A 15,826-nucleotide genomic window follows, 5' to 3' on the forward strand; every position below is an offset into this window, starting at 1 on the left:
CCACCTGCACTAGTCAGCACAGGGGATGCTTAGTTTGTTAGCCTGGACCAAGGCAAGTGTTCTGCTTCCATCATCTGATGTAGCCTAAATTTCCCTGACTTGCCTCTCAGTTTAGCACTGCTTTATGCCATACAGATGCTGCTGAAAGCCAGAAGCTACTACAGTGTTTTGCACGAACAAGAGACAGGCAGCAATTCCTCCACCTACCTGAATCAAACTTGCTGTTTACAATCTACTTAGAGAAATAGCCCTGGCTCACGGCAAGAGGCATATGGCAAGGGAACCACATCGTCTTCAACTCACAAGCTTGAAAATGTTTCTGCTTACCTACCCGAGGGCACACACTAGCTTGTCCCCATAAACACACACTGCACAAGCCATAAACAACCTTCCCATGAATGTGCCACGCACATAAGGTATGAGGCACACATGATGGTTACCAAATGCATTGTCTGCAGCTCTGCAAGAGATGCCAGCAGAAGAGGACACCCAGGACCAGCAGCACAAGTTAAAGGAATTAAAGGTTCAGATCAACATGGAAACCTTGGGAGCAAGCCTTAAAGCAGATCTCTTCAGTAGAAAGCTGGTAACAGAGGAACAAGCTCTGTGCCCAGCTCCCAACTCAGCTTTAGTTTTTCAAAACGAGAAGCTGCTTGACAGTTTTTCCTCATCAAAACAAAATTAATCCCAGTGTTGCATCTCTCTACTCAAAAAACACATCCAGAGGGATTGTAGAGTGATTCACACCCACAACTGCTATGGGAAACCATTTGCACTCAAAGTGTAACAAGCCAACACTGATTCACCCACGTAATTACAGGCAGACACTGATTCACAGCTACTGCAACTGCAGACAGACTGACTCACAATCAAAGCAACTGCAGACAGACTCAGGCTCACAAGCACAACTGGAAATACAACCGTGCTGACAGTACCCACAGTCTGCGATCAATCACACTCATCTTTGGAAAACTAGCTAGCATCCTAACCAGGCCAGACACGGCTAGCCAAGCTCTGTGCCTTCTGCTGGTGCTCTTGACCTTCACCTCACAGCCATCTTTCCTTCACTGATGGAACAATATCCACACCTCAGCAACTGTGCCTTCCCTGACAGCGCTGACACTTGCCAAGCATGACTGTCAAAGCCTGAATGCAGGAGCAGAGCTGTATGATGCATATTCAGGCACAGAATGCATACAGGCACAGTAAGTGTACATGGTGCAAGACATCAATATACATCCCCTTTGATACCATATATCTGTGCACTGACTTAGTGTTTCCAGAATATAAGTAAATACAAGCCAAGTATAATACATTTAGCCCATGGGCAAAAGAGATCTCAAAAGACTCACCACTGGGCAAAAGCTTGAAAGGCAGTATTATTTACTACTCTCTGGCTGGGTATGTAATGATGTCAGTGTTCAGTCTGAGTATTGTGCTACTTTTTGTAAACAGTTGGCAGGAATACTCCTACTGAGATGAGGGGCTGGGCTGCTTCTCCAGTGCTGAGAGGAGCAGGCTGAAGAGGACACGGTCTACTTAGGGAGAAAGAAACTGAGGTGAAAGAATGGATTAAGCAGGAAAAGATGAAGTAGAAGCTGAAGAGTGAAGTGGGAAGGTGACAATCTACAGACAAAGAAGAAAGAGGAAACAAGAAAGAATAGAAGGAGGAAAGCTGTATGATGCACACCTGCAAAGAGAAGCTCCAGAAGCAAGGAAAAGCAGTAGCCTCCCAGTGCTAAGCCCATCTCGCAGCAGTGCGGGCAATACATCTGTGTATCCCCATGCACTGAGCTCTGCTGTGCTCTGCAAACCAACAGGAGATTCCAGAGGAAAGGATGCAGCCTTCGGCCAAGCATGTGCCAAGGAGGTCATGGTGCAGCCACAACCCTGCCAGCTGCCCAAAGCTCTCTTGGAAAAGAGCAGGAGCATCGGCTCATGCACTCCTCCATCTGTGCATGCATGCGAGCGCACTGCAGGGCACCCTGCCACCACAGGCACAGGCTGAAGGGCAGGCTGGCAAACACAACAGCATCACCACCTCAAAACAGCCCCAAATCCTTTATCCTCCAGGGTAAAGAGAAAGTTAACACACTACAGAAAGGAGAGGACTTGCCTGAACCACACGTAGCATCTTCTAGTTGTAGGCTGGACCTGTCTTGCCACCTGTTATTTATCTTCTTCACACTCCCCACAAGGAAGCTAAGAGGACCACAGATGAGGGAACAAATCTGCTGCTGCTTTCAGAACAACTCAGGTGAGCTTGCTCTTGCTGGGTCTGGGTGGCTGTTCAGAGCCTTACCAGAGGGTCCCAGCTCTCCCTTTCTGCCTGAGGACGCCGCTGTGTTTGCAGCCAGACAGCAGCAGATACAGGGGATAGACTATGGATGCAATTGGCTAGGGAAATGAACTATTTGTTCAATTATACTTCTCTTGTCCAGATGAGAATTGTTCTGGCAGAAGGCAGTGTGAGGAACAATGGATTAAATGTTGCAGCGTGGACTCTCTAATGCTTAATTTTATATTATGCTACTCCTCAGTCCTAGTAAGTCTGGGGGGAGGAGGAAAGATCTGGAGCCTTATTCCCTCTCCTGCCCCCCTGACACAGCATCAGTGCCCATTAGGCCTGGCTGCAGGATTCAGGGGGAAACTTGACTTGACTTTACTATACCGCTCTCTCCACTCAGCCCTTTCCCTGCATTCACTGTCCGGCTCTAGTATTATCCTCATACAGACATTTTCTATCACAGCCGCTTACACCTATCCCCACTCTCCAGCCGGCAGTACCAGGCAGGTGGGCTGCAGCCCTGAGAGTCCCCAGCGCACGGGGACCCCTGCCCTGCTCGGGCGGCCGCTTTGCTTCGGAGCGGCACGGTCAGGAGTTACTGCGGGAGCAGAGATGCTCCGACCCTTCCGAACCCCCACCCCTGGGGGATGCGAGCAGGGACGAGCCGCTGCTCCCCGCACTGATCACCGGCCCTTTGACAATAACCGGCGGGCAGCGCAGCGCCCGGGAGCCCCATCCCCGGCCGGGTGGTCCTCGCTGCCCCCCGCTCCCCATTACCCCCGGGCAGGGCGGGTACCCTCCTCTCGGTGCAGCCGCCCAGGCGGCGCGGGGAGACTCCGGGGAAGCCAGGACGCGAACCGCCGCCCCGCCCGCACTCACCGCCGCCTCGGCTGCCCCAGCGGGGCCCGGCCGGAGCCCGCTGCGCTCCTCGGGGCTGGGTGCCCCAAGCCACCGTGCGGGGCTGCCGCTGCCTGCGCTCCTGCGGCCGCGGCGAGGGAGGGAGAGAGCGAGAGCGCGATGGAGGGAGGGAAGCAGCATCCCCCCGCCTTCCTCCTCCTCCCCGCGCGCCGGAGGAGGGTTTACCCACCCGCTTTGTGCGGAGCTGCCCTCCCCGCAGAGCGGCTCGCTGCCGCCCTCCCCTCCCCAGGTTGGGGCCACCACCCCAGGCGATGCCCCGCGGCTCTTCGCCAAACCCCCGGCCACGCAGCATCCTTTCCGAGCAGGAGGATGAGCACGGCTGGCTGCTCCAGAGTCTACCTGTTGAAAGGGGGTGGAGGGGGAGCTCTCCACGGCGCTGGTGCTCTGAAGGGAGATGCCAAGCAGCCCGAGGGGTACCCTATGCCCCAACTCCTGCCAACCTCCTTGCTGCAAAGCCTGGCCAAATCCCAGATCTGCCAGCGGGGCAGGGAAGTTTGGCCTGCAACTTGGAATTGCCAAGATTTATATCACAATAAAATGGCACACAGAGGAAAATAAATGCAGAGAAGGGGGGGGGGGTGGGGTGGAAGGAAGAGAGGTTAAAACGCAGCAAGGAGTAGGCAGTGAACACAAGGACAGATTCAGCGTGGCAGTGTAGGGATCCCAAGGAAGCGTGATGCAAGATGCACTGGACAGAGCTGGCTGGGCTTTGGGTGCTTTGCAGAGCCACACACCAGTGAAGCTGGGAAGGCGAAAGCTGACAGTGAGGCGCACTCAAAATATATTGTCCCTGCAGAGCTCTCCCTATTACACACGCACTGCAAGACTCAGCCGCAGCTCTGACTCCAAGGTACATAACCATTCCTCCATCCCTGAGGATGCGGGAGGACATAAAAGATCATAACTGCAGGCATTATTGACCACCCCCAAATCCCTTCAAAATACTTTTGTTCCTGCATACTTACCATAACATGCTAACATACTTCAGGGCAAATGTCCTCAAGGCATGAGTGGTTAAATTCAGTTTAACTATAAGTTCTCTGCACTTTGATATCAGAAAATGATCCAGTTCTTGTTTCCAGGAGGAAGTTTAGGGTAATCGCTGTTCTACCTTATTCCTACAGACCACAGCTCATCCCAGTTTTGGTGAGATAGAAGTATTCACCATGACTTGCTTCTGGACAATAGGAAGAGAACTTAAGCTCTCTTCCAGAGCAAAATTTCAGCTCCATATGATCCAAGCGTGGTCTCTAATACAGGCATCAAGACTTGTATCTGTTCAAATGCCAGTAGAGTTCTTCTTTCCTCTGCTGGACAGGGGTCATAGTCAAGACCTCACATGATCTGAAGGCCAATGTCTTGAGCAAAACTTGAGCTTTGTCCAACACAGTGCCCCCTCTCTCAAACCTGATATCTCTTAGACCAGAGGAGGAAGACCCCTTAGTGTTACTGCAAGACTTGGCTCTCTTACAGGAACTTTGTGACTACCACAAACCATGAATAATCAAAGTAAGTCCCTCTAGCCCTCAAGACCACATCCAAGCCTACTTGATGGAGATGAAGTACTCACAGGATAGTTTTAAATCATCAGCTGAGTCTTCAAGTTACTACTTTCTGATCTCCAAAAGCTATTTTTGTTTGTACTGCAGGGACCTTACTTCTGAGCTCCCACATGGATAGCTAGAATTTTAGTTGCCCTTAGACTGCTCGTACATGAATAACAGCAACCAGTACATGGTGTTGGGCTGTTCCTGCTTTAAGAAGTATAAGTTCTTTCTGCTGTAATCAAAAGCATCACACGAGACAAGGTGGGGGGGGGGAGGGTGCCAGCAGAGGAGGGCTTTTGCTGGTCTCCACAGCTGGGGAAAATCATAGTATCTTTGGAAAATTCACATTGAAAGACATTTCAGGACATCATCGAGTCCAAACTCCTACACAAAGCATGGTCAGCTAAGGAAAAGTGCCATGAGCAACACATGTTGGCCATGGTGAGACACTGGCACAGACTGCCCAGAGACACTGTGGATGTCCCATGGAAGTGTTCAAGACCAAGCTGGATGGGGCTTGAAACAACGTAGTCTAGTGGAAGGTGTCCCTGCCTGTGGCAGGGGGTTGGAACTAGATGAGCTTTAAGGTTCCTTCCAATAAAACCATGCTGTGATTCTATGATACTCACACTGAATTTCTGCTTACACCTAAGGTTCCTCCAAAGCACATCTTCCATTCCTGCTTTACATGCTTGCGAACACAGGAGTGTTGGCAAGGGAATGGGGAAGAGATCAGGGAGTCCCAAGGCACAGCCATTCACTTAACTAAAAGCCCCAAGGATCTGGTCCAACATCTTCTCACTGGAGGCCAATACTCCATTGGAGAATATCACCAAGATGACCATGCCAAGACGTGGGATGAGATACAGGACCTGGCTAACTGAAGAACATTGGTTGCCTGGAGGCTGAGAGCAGAAGAAGCCCTAATACTTGCTCTTCCTCCTTTCCAAACTGACTCAGCTTTCTGGCACGAACTGCCTTGGATATAAGAGGCATGAAACAGAATCAGAGACACAAGCATATCCGGAGACAGAAATTACTCAGGATTTTTAAATGGTTCATGTCGAAGAACATTCCAACATTTACGGATTTAAGTAGTGCTAACAATAGTCACAGGCAATGGAAACCATGCTTTGCCTGAGGCTTGTTCATCCATGAGCAACAGCGATACAGACTTCCCCAGGAGCATCTCACTCTACTCTGAGATGCCTTCTCAAAAGACTGCCTCCTCCACTCAGAGGTCTCCTCTGACACTGGTAGCAGTCTGAAAGAGGCTTGGGCAGGAGGCCCTTTATTGGAGAAGCTTTCCCAGGAATATACATATCAAATGAAATCCCTTCCCTTTTAGCCACACCACAAGTTCTCCTTACAAAAGTATGGGAAGTGGCCATAATTGGGGTCAGACAGGAAAGAAAGCACAAGGTAAGGAATTAAAAGGATGTAGCCACATGAGCAGTGTGTTGTTAAGAGCAGAGCAAGAGGTGTAGAACCTAAAAGGCACCCTAAATGCAGAGGTCTGTGGACATTTACATTGCAACGCTTCCCACCCCTATAGATGTGCTGATCCACACCATATCAGCTCATACAAATCCTGGGCAGAGCAGGGCACCTGTGCACCATAGCAGGACCTGCTTCTAGCTACCAAACAGCAACAACCAAGATCTCCACCAGTCAAATCCTTCCTGGATTATAGAGGCTGCTACACCAGACAGACCCCAAAGCCTTGCATGATCTGTGCTCCTTATGGTTAGGCTGCAGCAGTAAGGGCTGGCTGGCTCACCTCACCAGATAGCCCTGCAGAGATATCAAGGGAGGCAGTGGAAGTCCTCCTTCATCCCAGCCAGTGCCTAAAGCCAGCTGACCCATAAGGGAGGAGAGTACACCTACCATCTGGATAGTGCATGATGACAGAGTTAAAGACACAAGGACTATTCACCAGCAGCACAGGATGGTTTTCAACATGGGATGCTGTCATGCTGGGGAAGCTTTGGCCAGGGAAGAAGGCAGCTCAAGTAGTCCAGCTTTAGACGACCTTTTCTATGGAGGGTAGAGTTATCTATAGCTGGCATTAGCTAGCTGGAGCTGTTTTGGTATCTGCTCTGTCCAGGAGGAAAGGGAACCCTGCAATATGAGCATCAGTCTCTGTGGATACATCCATCAATTCAGGAGGCATAAAAACATCTTGAGAACCTTGTAAGCAATTATCTTTTAATGCATCACTCCAGCATAAGGCTTTTTATTTCTTTGTTAAAACACATAAGCTTTCACCTCCCTTAACCTGCTGGAACACCTGCCTGAACTCTTTCTCACTCCAGGAGCTGATGGCTTTCAGGCAAAACCTTTCTTATGGAGATCAAGGTTAAAATATGGCTGTCATCATATTACAGAAGAGTAATCTCTCAAAATGAAAGTACAGCAGTTTGGGAATATCTCACTAATAATTAGCTAAGTCTTCCCCTCCCATCACCTTACCCAACTAGCCAGAGTAAAAGCAGGCTTAGTATTAGGTCCATGCTACAGTGCCCTTGAACTGAATGGGATTGCAGATTAAAGCTCTGCTAGCAAAGCAGAGCAGGTCCATTCTGAATATGCAAGCTGGAGCAAGAATTTAGGGATGTGCAGAATAGCTCCAGTACAACCACCTCTTTGGAGGCAAGTCCATGCCATTCCCATTCATCCCACCCAGTACCCATACATTTAAAAGAGCTGGCTGTAGTTACATTGCAATGGCTGGGGTGGAGGACCAAGTAAGGGAAGAGGTGACCTTCCCCAGGGCTGAAAGGCAGAAGGGAAGTATGTCAAGGGAGACATGCTCCAGTAACACACTGCTTCACGGGCTGGTGCAGACGTGCTCTGAGGCTGAAGGCACGTAAGCGCACGGCTTGCAGTTAGAAAGGGTCTGAGTGCTTGTGTTCAGGCACCTGCCTTGGCAGGGAGCAGGTCTAGTTTTCCCTACACATAAGACAACACTAAGCACAGCAGTGTCCTCTGGAAGCTGGCATCCACATTGCTTTCCCTCTCATGCTGCTGTGGGAAGCAGCAAGCCTACAGTCACTAAGCAGACAGGTGGCTGACACAGGCAGTAGACCAGGACAAAAGACACTTTGATTGCACAGGATTCCAACCACTTCACTGAAAGCTGCTGGTCCCACTCACCACCAAGGAGCGCCATGTTGACACCCTCCTTCCAAAGAGCTGAGAGAAGGGACTCTCTTCTCCCGTCATCTCTTCCTTTCTCAAAGCACCCTCAACAGCCCTACAGACCCAAGTCCTGTCCCAGTTTCCTGGTGCTACCCTGTTCTCACTCTCCATCCCCACCAGGCCAGCTGCCCCTTCTCCCCATCAGCTCCTTGCAACCGTAGCAGCGTCAGAGCTGGCTGCTGCCTGGTACTTTATTAACCCATCTCCATGGCAACTCGCCTACAGCTCAACTCAGAGACCCCTATCTCGCCTTGGCCATAAATCAGCCACCCGCCTGCATCCTGGGTTGGAGATGGGGGTCACCGCTCACGGTGCGTGATGCTGGGAACCCTGCTGCCACCATCCTATCCTCCCATATACATAGAGAGCTGCTGTTTGCCCTCTGCAGCACCATGTTTGCATCCCTGAAGCAGTGAGCTTGTGTTCTTAATTCATTGGGCAGGGAGCAGAGCCCTGGGCCAGCCCCCAGCAGGTAGGTAGCACTGAGCTGAGGCAGACAGACACCTCCTTCCCCCGTGGTAAGGCATCCTCCTCCCATCCTTGTCCATGGTGAAGCCCTCAAAGCCTGCCAGAAGGGAGCAAAGAGCCACCTCCAAAGCTGTGCTGTCCCTGCCATCGAGAAACAGCTCAAGAGCAACCTTTCCCCTAGCTCAGTTTAAATGCAAGGCTACCCTTCAACGTGTTCTCTTATCAGGACAGCTGTTTGGGCACCACCTCACCAGTAAACCCACTGCTATTGCCCATGTGCTGGTGAATTAAAGGTACGTGATTGGTAACAATCTGCTGGTGCCCACAAGAGCAGACTTCCCCCACATGTTTTTTCCCCTGTGGCATTGGGAAGGGGCTGCAGGACATGGTGTTCTTTTCACCCTCTCCAATACACAGCAAAAAGGTGTTCTTGCTGCTGAAACTGCCCACCTCAAACACTTAAAAAAAATAGGGGCAGCTTTTTCTTTGTATCCCATCTAGAACCACTTAGGTTGGAAAAGACCTTCAAGATCATTGATTCCAACTGTTAACCCATCGCTGTCAAGCCACAACTAAACCATGTCCCTATTGTGCACTAGTGGAAAAGATGATATTTTTTCCACACCTTTCCACGTTCCCTGAGCAGTACTGATATACGCATATAACTCCAAGGGATGCTTGAGGCACAACGTGGTGTTTCTGTACAAGATCACGTAATGCTTGGCACTTTAGATAAAGGCTCCAGCGTATCTGGGGTTTTACCTGTGGCTTGGACGTGCCCAAGGGAATTCAGAAGTGGGCACTGGCATAGCTATATAGCTTCATTTTACACAGATGTTCAGCACGTATACTCACACAACAACTCAAAGAGCTAAATCACCCTTTCTGCAGGACACTGCAGAGCTCAAGGTCTGCATGTCAGCACATCCTGACAAAGCAAAGAGCTGGAGCCTTGCTTCTATGACAAATGTCCATCTGGATCTCCAGAAGCCACGTCCAACTACATGGAGAAGTACCAGAGCTCTCTTAGCAGAGATGGCTGTTTGAATTTCAAAAACTATATGCTGGCAGAGGAACAAATTCATAAAAGCTAATAGGCCTGAAAGAGACTGTACTTGTCCTGCAGTCCCTTGGCAAGAGCAGAAATAAACCTGGAGAGAAAGACCTGTTCACATACTCTTTCTTTTCTCTTCTGCAGTTACAATAGCAGCATCAGTTCAAAAATGCCCCTGTGGAGCCATAAGGTTTTGGATGCCTCAGCATTTCTATTTCTAGCATTGCGCATGCTTGTCAAGTCCAGATATGCTTAAGCAATTTAGGTACCTAACACTCATCTAAATCAAGTGCTTAGGAAGGCTGGCTTTAAGAGTCCTGCTTGATTCATTTTCTGATGCAGGGTCCTTCTCAGCTTGCCTCTGCACCCACAAAACTGTGAGCTCATTTTTTGTTTCAGAAGGAAGTGGACAGTGGCATGAAGACAAAATCTGGAACTTGAAACAGGGCCAAATATAATGAGTTTCACATTAGAAGTTGCAGGAGTTCATAACACTTGCTGAAGTGTTTGGAAAATGCCCCATGTTCATATTACATGGAGTATACTATTCCAGGTCTTCCCTCCCCTCTAGATACCTTCCTCAGCTTTCTTTGTCATCCCAAAGATGTCCCTGGTCTTATCATGCCTTGATAACTGGGCTCAGTTTATATCTGCACACCAAATGACAGCGAGCATCCTGGTACAAAGATGTTGATGGTTTCAGGTGCAAAAGTGATGAGGAGAATAAATCCCAAGGGAAGTATGAACCCTGGTGCACTCAGGGACCTACCATAGCTGGAGACTAACTGTAGAGACCGTTCTTCAAAATAGCAATTTTAGGACCGAGATGGGTGGTTGGCCACATAGTATGGATGTGGATAGAGCCTGTCGGCATGAAAGCAGAAAGTTCCTATAGGCTTCAGCTGAACCTGCTACTTTAACAGGAGCTTTAAATGTCACCACGTTGACTGTGCTATGGTCCCTGAAAGGATTAATACCGTGTCATGTTTGGTAAACTTTACAAGGACCACAGGAAGCTGAGGGACAAGCAAGTGTCTAACACTGAGTGGATCTCATCAGCTCTAATTAGCTGAAACAAAACAGCAGAGACCCAGGTAATAAGAGCTCTTCATGATATTAAGGTGAGTGGTGGCTGCAGGAGACAGGACACTCCAACCGCTGGCTCCTGGAGGCAGCCTCATGGGAAGCTGAGGCTGAGACAGAAGCTCAGTAGTCAATAAAAGGAGGAACTGCCCAGAAAAGGTTCATATGTTCGTGTTGTCCTGGCATGTGGCTGGGCACAGAAAAAAGGGGCAGTTCAAAGCCCAAGGGCTGTCTCCCTGTCACTCACACAGCTTCTTACACACACAGCATCTGCACAGGTAGTGCCAGGGATGGAAGCATGCTTATCCATCGGTCCAGGTCCTGCCCATCCCTAACTTCATTAGGATTGACAGTGACCCCCACTCTCAGAGACACCTTCCAACACACGCGTTGGAAACCACTACACCAGCTGTCTGCCAGAACTGAGCCAACACTGAAACAAGCATTAGCCTATGGGACTCAAGGCAGGCATCTGGGACTCCTTCCTGTCACAGTGCTTTGGAGAATCCAGCTGTAGCTGTGCCTACAAACACACCACCAATCACCAATGCTCTCCCAGGGCCTGTCTGCTTCAGGAGGGGTTTTTAGTGTAAACAGCTGAGAGACAAGCAGCAAGAGGAGTTGTGCATTTGATGATAGAAAGGCACACAGCGGAACAAAGCAGCTAGGCACAGGAGGAAGAGCCACAGGGCAGAGACAGGCAGATGTTCTGCTGCTGTTATCAGCTGTCTGGCAATGGGACATGGAGCCTCTGGAAATGCAGTCAGCCTCAGCCAAATAGGAAAACACAAGACAAGGGAATTAAAGGACACTCAAGATGAGAAAAGAGATGCTGTAATTGGGAAATTTGAAAGAGCAACTCTTCCTAAGTATTCTCCCTCCCACGCCAGCTGAAAACAGGCAGAACAAGACAGTCCTACAATGGCTTGGTCAAACACCCACCAAAGATTCAGGTTAGTTATTTCTTTCATATACCTCCATAGTCCCAGGTCCTGGGCAGTAGCCAGTCAGAGCCGGTGTTAACCCCTGTTACTGTGAGTTACCCCCAGTGCTGGTAAACTTCGTGTGTAGGGCTGGACTTGGGCCCCAGTTAGAGGGCAGCAGCTGCAGCACCCAAGCACCAAACTTTACAAGATTTACCATAAAAAGCTTTACTTTATTTCAACTGATTGGAAGGGAGAGGATAATAATTAGCAGGATCCATTCCTCTTTTCCTAGTCCAGCCAGCCCCACCATTAGGGAGGGGGGCTTCTCCTGTCTGGGAGCCACTGCACATGCCACCTCTTGATTTATAATTAGTGGAATAAGACTGCTCAGTCAGCTGGGAAATCTGTCTGAGTAAATGACATCCTCAAGTGCTTTCTAATCTGAGGAAGGCAGCCTCTCACTCTCATTGCAGCTAATGGGCTGCAAAGGGGAGCACCAAAGTTTCTGCTGTGGACCCACATGCACCCAGGAACACTTCCTTAGCTCATTCCCACCAGGATGCATGCCAGCCACCTGGGAGAACCTGCTAGGTCTTGCCAAGAGCTTGTGTGAGTAATTAAACTGCCTCAGTCTCATAGCATTTGCTCCCTCCTCAAGGCATATACTGCTTAAAGGAATAGTTCAGGCAAAAAGGTCAAGGAATAGGGGAGCTATGGAAAGCTCAGAGCCAGGTTCAAGGACAGCTGCAGTGCTATTTCCATGGGCGTTAGAAGTGAAAGAACAGTGATTACTGCTCAAGACTGAAGCTGCACAGCACCTGGCAAATCACACACTGGAATATTAACTAAAATAACCTTCTGCCTCATCTCTTTTACATTCAGATGCACAGGGGAATCCATCAAGGTAATTTATGGTGTGTAGCTGCTGATATGCCAATCAAAGGAAGCCCAGAGTAACAAGTGTGGTAAAAGAGACCTCATTGATCATTATCTCCACAAACACAGGATTAATTCCTTCAATCCCAGTTAATCAGGCTACTTTGTTATATTTCTTATACAAAAGGGTAAGTGATCAGTGGGAAGCATCAGATATGCAACCCCCAGATAGCTTCCCTTGTCTGGAGGGAGGCTGTGGAGGTGGTGTTTAGAATGTGTTTAGGTAGTGTTTAGGGGAGCACATGCTCTGGAGCAGTTCTGAAAGGGCCGCAGCCAGAGGTTTTCAATAGGACATTTGTTTCTTTCCTAAGTGGAAATTTCTCCATGTGCAAGCCCCCAGGATTTTGATGGAAACCTGACAATTTGCAGTCCTAGAGATCATAATTAGGAAGGCAGAGAGAAAAAAGCTTTGCTAAATTCCAAGGGCCCACAATCAGCTTCCACAGAGGGAGCAGGCTCAGCAGCAGCAGAGGGAACCTTTCTCTATGGATTGCAGATCTGGAGCCATCCAAGGTGCCAGGAGCTGTGGCAGGAAAAGTACCACTACAGCAGCTTCTCCTTCTGTTCAACAGCGTACAGAGATCTCTTTCTAGGTCTGATACTTTTGTTCTTTGCTTGAAAACCAGATTGGTAGGGACCTTCTTGCGTGAAGTGACGTGCTACTGCGTTGCTGTAACATCACGGGAAGCCACAACATGTTGAGAGAGCAGGAGGTAATACACACGTCAGGACTAGATCTTATTAGATGTAATAATTACTGATCTGGAACTGGGAATAAGCATCACATTAATTAAGATTGAAGAGGATCTGAAACAGGAGCTGCCAATAACAAAATTGAAAAAAGCATATAAAGAGGAGGGATGAAAAATCAGGTGTGAAGACAGAAGAACCCATCAGATAAGGAAAAGACACCAAAGAAAGGCTGGGCAAGGGGAGGTCCAGCCCTACCTCACACCCCAATAACCCCGTAAGTCCCTTGCTTATCTCTACCTTTTTCCACAAAGGCAAAGCAGCCCCCAGGCAGAAAGGGCTTTGGTGCATCACTATAGCAGACAAGTCCTCTCATGTACTATTAGGAGAGAATGATGGAAGCTTTGTCCCCAGGTAAGATGGGAAACTCATACCCACTTTTAGCAGAAGACCATTATGGAAACCTGAAAAGATTCACCCAAATTCAAGTCTCTTGCAGCAGGGCATGGCAACAAAGCACAGCATCCAGGCTCAAACACAGATCAACACAAGGTACTTGCAAAACTTCACCCCTTTGTAAGGATAAAAATGGGGAGGTTTGGGGTTTTTGTGTTTGTGTGGGGGGGGTTCTTCAGGAAGTTCAGAAGCTACAAAAAGCTTTTAGCAAAACAGTTTTCAGGTGCCAAGGAAGCCAGGGCAAGGCTTCAGTACTGAGCGGCAGCATATATGGATGACTCTTCAACCTCTGCAGGACAGAGATGCACTCAGAAAGCCCAAGTGACTGCACTCAGAGAGGCACAGACGCGCACTCCTCTATCAAGTTGCGAAACAAAAGGGCCCCGACAGTGGCAACATGTCCAGCTCTGCTATGGCTGTCTTAAAGTTGCTGCACATTATAAACTTTAATGAAGATTACAACTCCATCAGCTAACAGGATGACATCACCACTAATGGATCAGCAGCTTCTGGTCCTTGGCACTTCCCAAGTCCCCTGAATTCAAAGCACAGCAATCAGTCATGTATTCCAGCAGGAAATGCCACCTTCCTTTTCTCTTGCATTCCCTCTCCCATTTCTGGCTTGCACACATGCTCTGTAGTTGAGTTGCTGAGCCAACCCAAGCATCCATCCACAAGGAAAATAATAACATGGCATTTCTTGAAGTCTGTATTTGCCTTGCCCATCATTACCCCTGAGAGGATGTTGGCCAACATCAGTATTAACAAAAGCAGAAATGCAAAGGACAAAGAAATACATATTTCCCATACTCCAGCATAGAGCTGGACTCCACTCAGCCCCCAAGCAACCTTTCTTAATGCCCTTTGAAAAGCAAGGGCATGAGCACAAATTGAACATGTACAATAGGAATTCCAAACTAAGAGGGACAAGAGTGAGCATTCAGTGGCTGACAGGTCTGTCTGTCTAGTCAGGGATGTTGGGTCTGGCTGGGCAGGTAGGAGCAGCTGAGATAAGGCCACATTGGTCAAATGCTGGACTGAAGACAGAAGACCCTGGACCATAACCAGAAGCCAAAGCATGTGAGGAGGGAACCATAGCCCATAAACAGCGCTGTATCCCCAGGTGTCTGCTGCCAACAGTCTGTGAAGCCTCTTCAGAAGCAATACCCACAAGGTTGTATAGTCAAGCACTCAATCAGGAACACCAGAATTCAGAGCAGCCCTGATGCCCTTACATACAGATGAAAGGGCAGCAAATTATGACCGTGTTTAATTTTATAATCCTATTACTTCACTACAGGACTTCCAGCTCTTTCAGCCAGCCAGATGCATCTATCCCAGACTGAATTAGCACAATGAAGTAGCAGCAGTTCCTGTTTACGGGGAACTGCTATTTGTTGCCCATAATGAGGGACAAATAAAGCTGCAGAGAGATAGAGGATGCTCATCTTGTCAGGGCACATTGTGGGAGCAGGTGCTGCCTCTGGCTCTTACAGAGTACCAACAGAACCACTGAAGCCCAAGTTTCCATAGGGAGCCACTTTGGTTCCCAGTAACATGAGATCTCCTGGGTCTGCCTTACAGATGTGCCAGGCACCCACTACTGTTAGTCAGGAGCAGCTGCACTGCAGAGAGCCCCCTGGGGTTAAGCATTCCAAAATCACGACCCTAGATATCTTCAGTTTGACAGCCAAAAGCATTCACTGCTTTTCTGCTTGAAGCTCTGCATGTGAATTCTCACAGATTTAAAGAGAGGATAAAAATAACCTGTCTTCCAGTAGTGGTGGTGTGAAATTAAATTCATTACCATGTGTGAAGCAGTCTGATACAATAGGGATGAGTACTACTGTGCAGCAAAGCAGCAGATCCTACAATAGGCAAAAGAGAAAACCTAAAGGCCACATGGAACGCAAGCACTGGGTGTCCTATGCACTCAATGAGGCAGAGGTGCTTCAAGAGAAGATCCGGGGGGGTCAGGTAATTGGGCTGTACTGATGCATACGCACAGCATGGGGTGAGGTAAGGTAAAAATAGACAGATTCAGTTTCAATATCCCAACTCCTCAACATCAGGCTTCACTGACAGCACATTTCAGCACCATGAGCACACATAAAAGCTTGGTTCAGAGCAGAAGGTTAAAATGAGGCTAAGAAAAGAAGAAAAAAGTTTGGCTTAAAAGACTAATGAAATCAAGGTGGAGAATACCAGGGCTGCAAAAATGCTTGGCTGCTTACAAGGAAATGCAGCTTCTTGAAAAGGC

General features: G+C 48.7%; 1 protein-coding gene across 3 annotated transcripts in view; it reads right to left on the reverse strand.

The window, feature by feature from the left end:
• Positions 1-15,826, reverse strand: part of GABRA3 (gamma-aminobutyric acid type A receptor subunit alpha3) — an 87,846-nt gene that overhangs the window by 60,701 nt on the left and 11,319 nt on the right. For 2 of the 3 annotated variants that reach the window (XM_062640433.1, XM_062640434.1), the window contains exon 1: positions 3,167-3,336. The exons of the other annotated variant lie outside the window; for it this stretch is intronic. The gene's annotated coding sequence lies outside the window, so the exon portion shown is untranslated. Of the gene's footprint in view, positions 1-3,166; positions 3,337-15,826 lie in introns of those variants that run through there. 3 annotated transcript variants of the gene reach the window in all.

The sequence above is a fragment of the Pezoporus occidentalis genome, unplaced genomic scaffold, assembly GCF_034315485.1.
Source record: "Pezoporus occidentalis ecotype Australia unplaced genomic scaffold, CSIRO_AGI_Poc_V1 ctg65, whole genome shotgun sequence".
Lineage (NCBI taxonomy): Eukaryota > Metazoa > Chordata > Aves > Psittaciformes > Psittacidae > Pezoporus > Pezoporus occidentalis.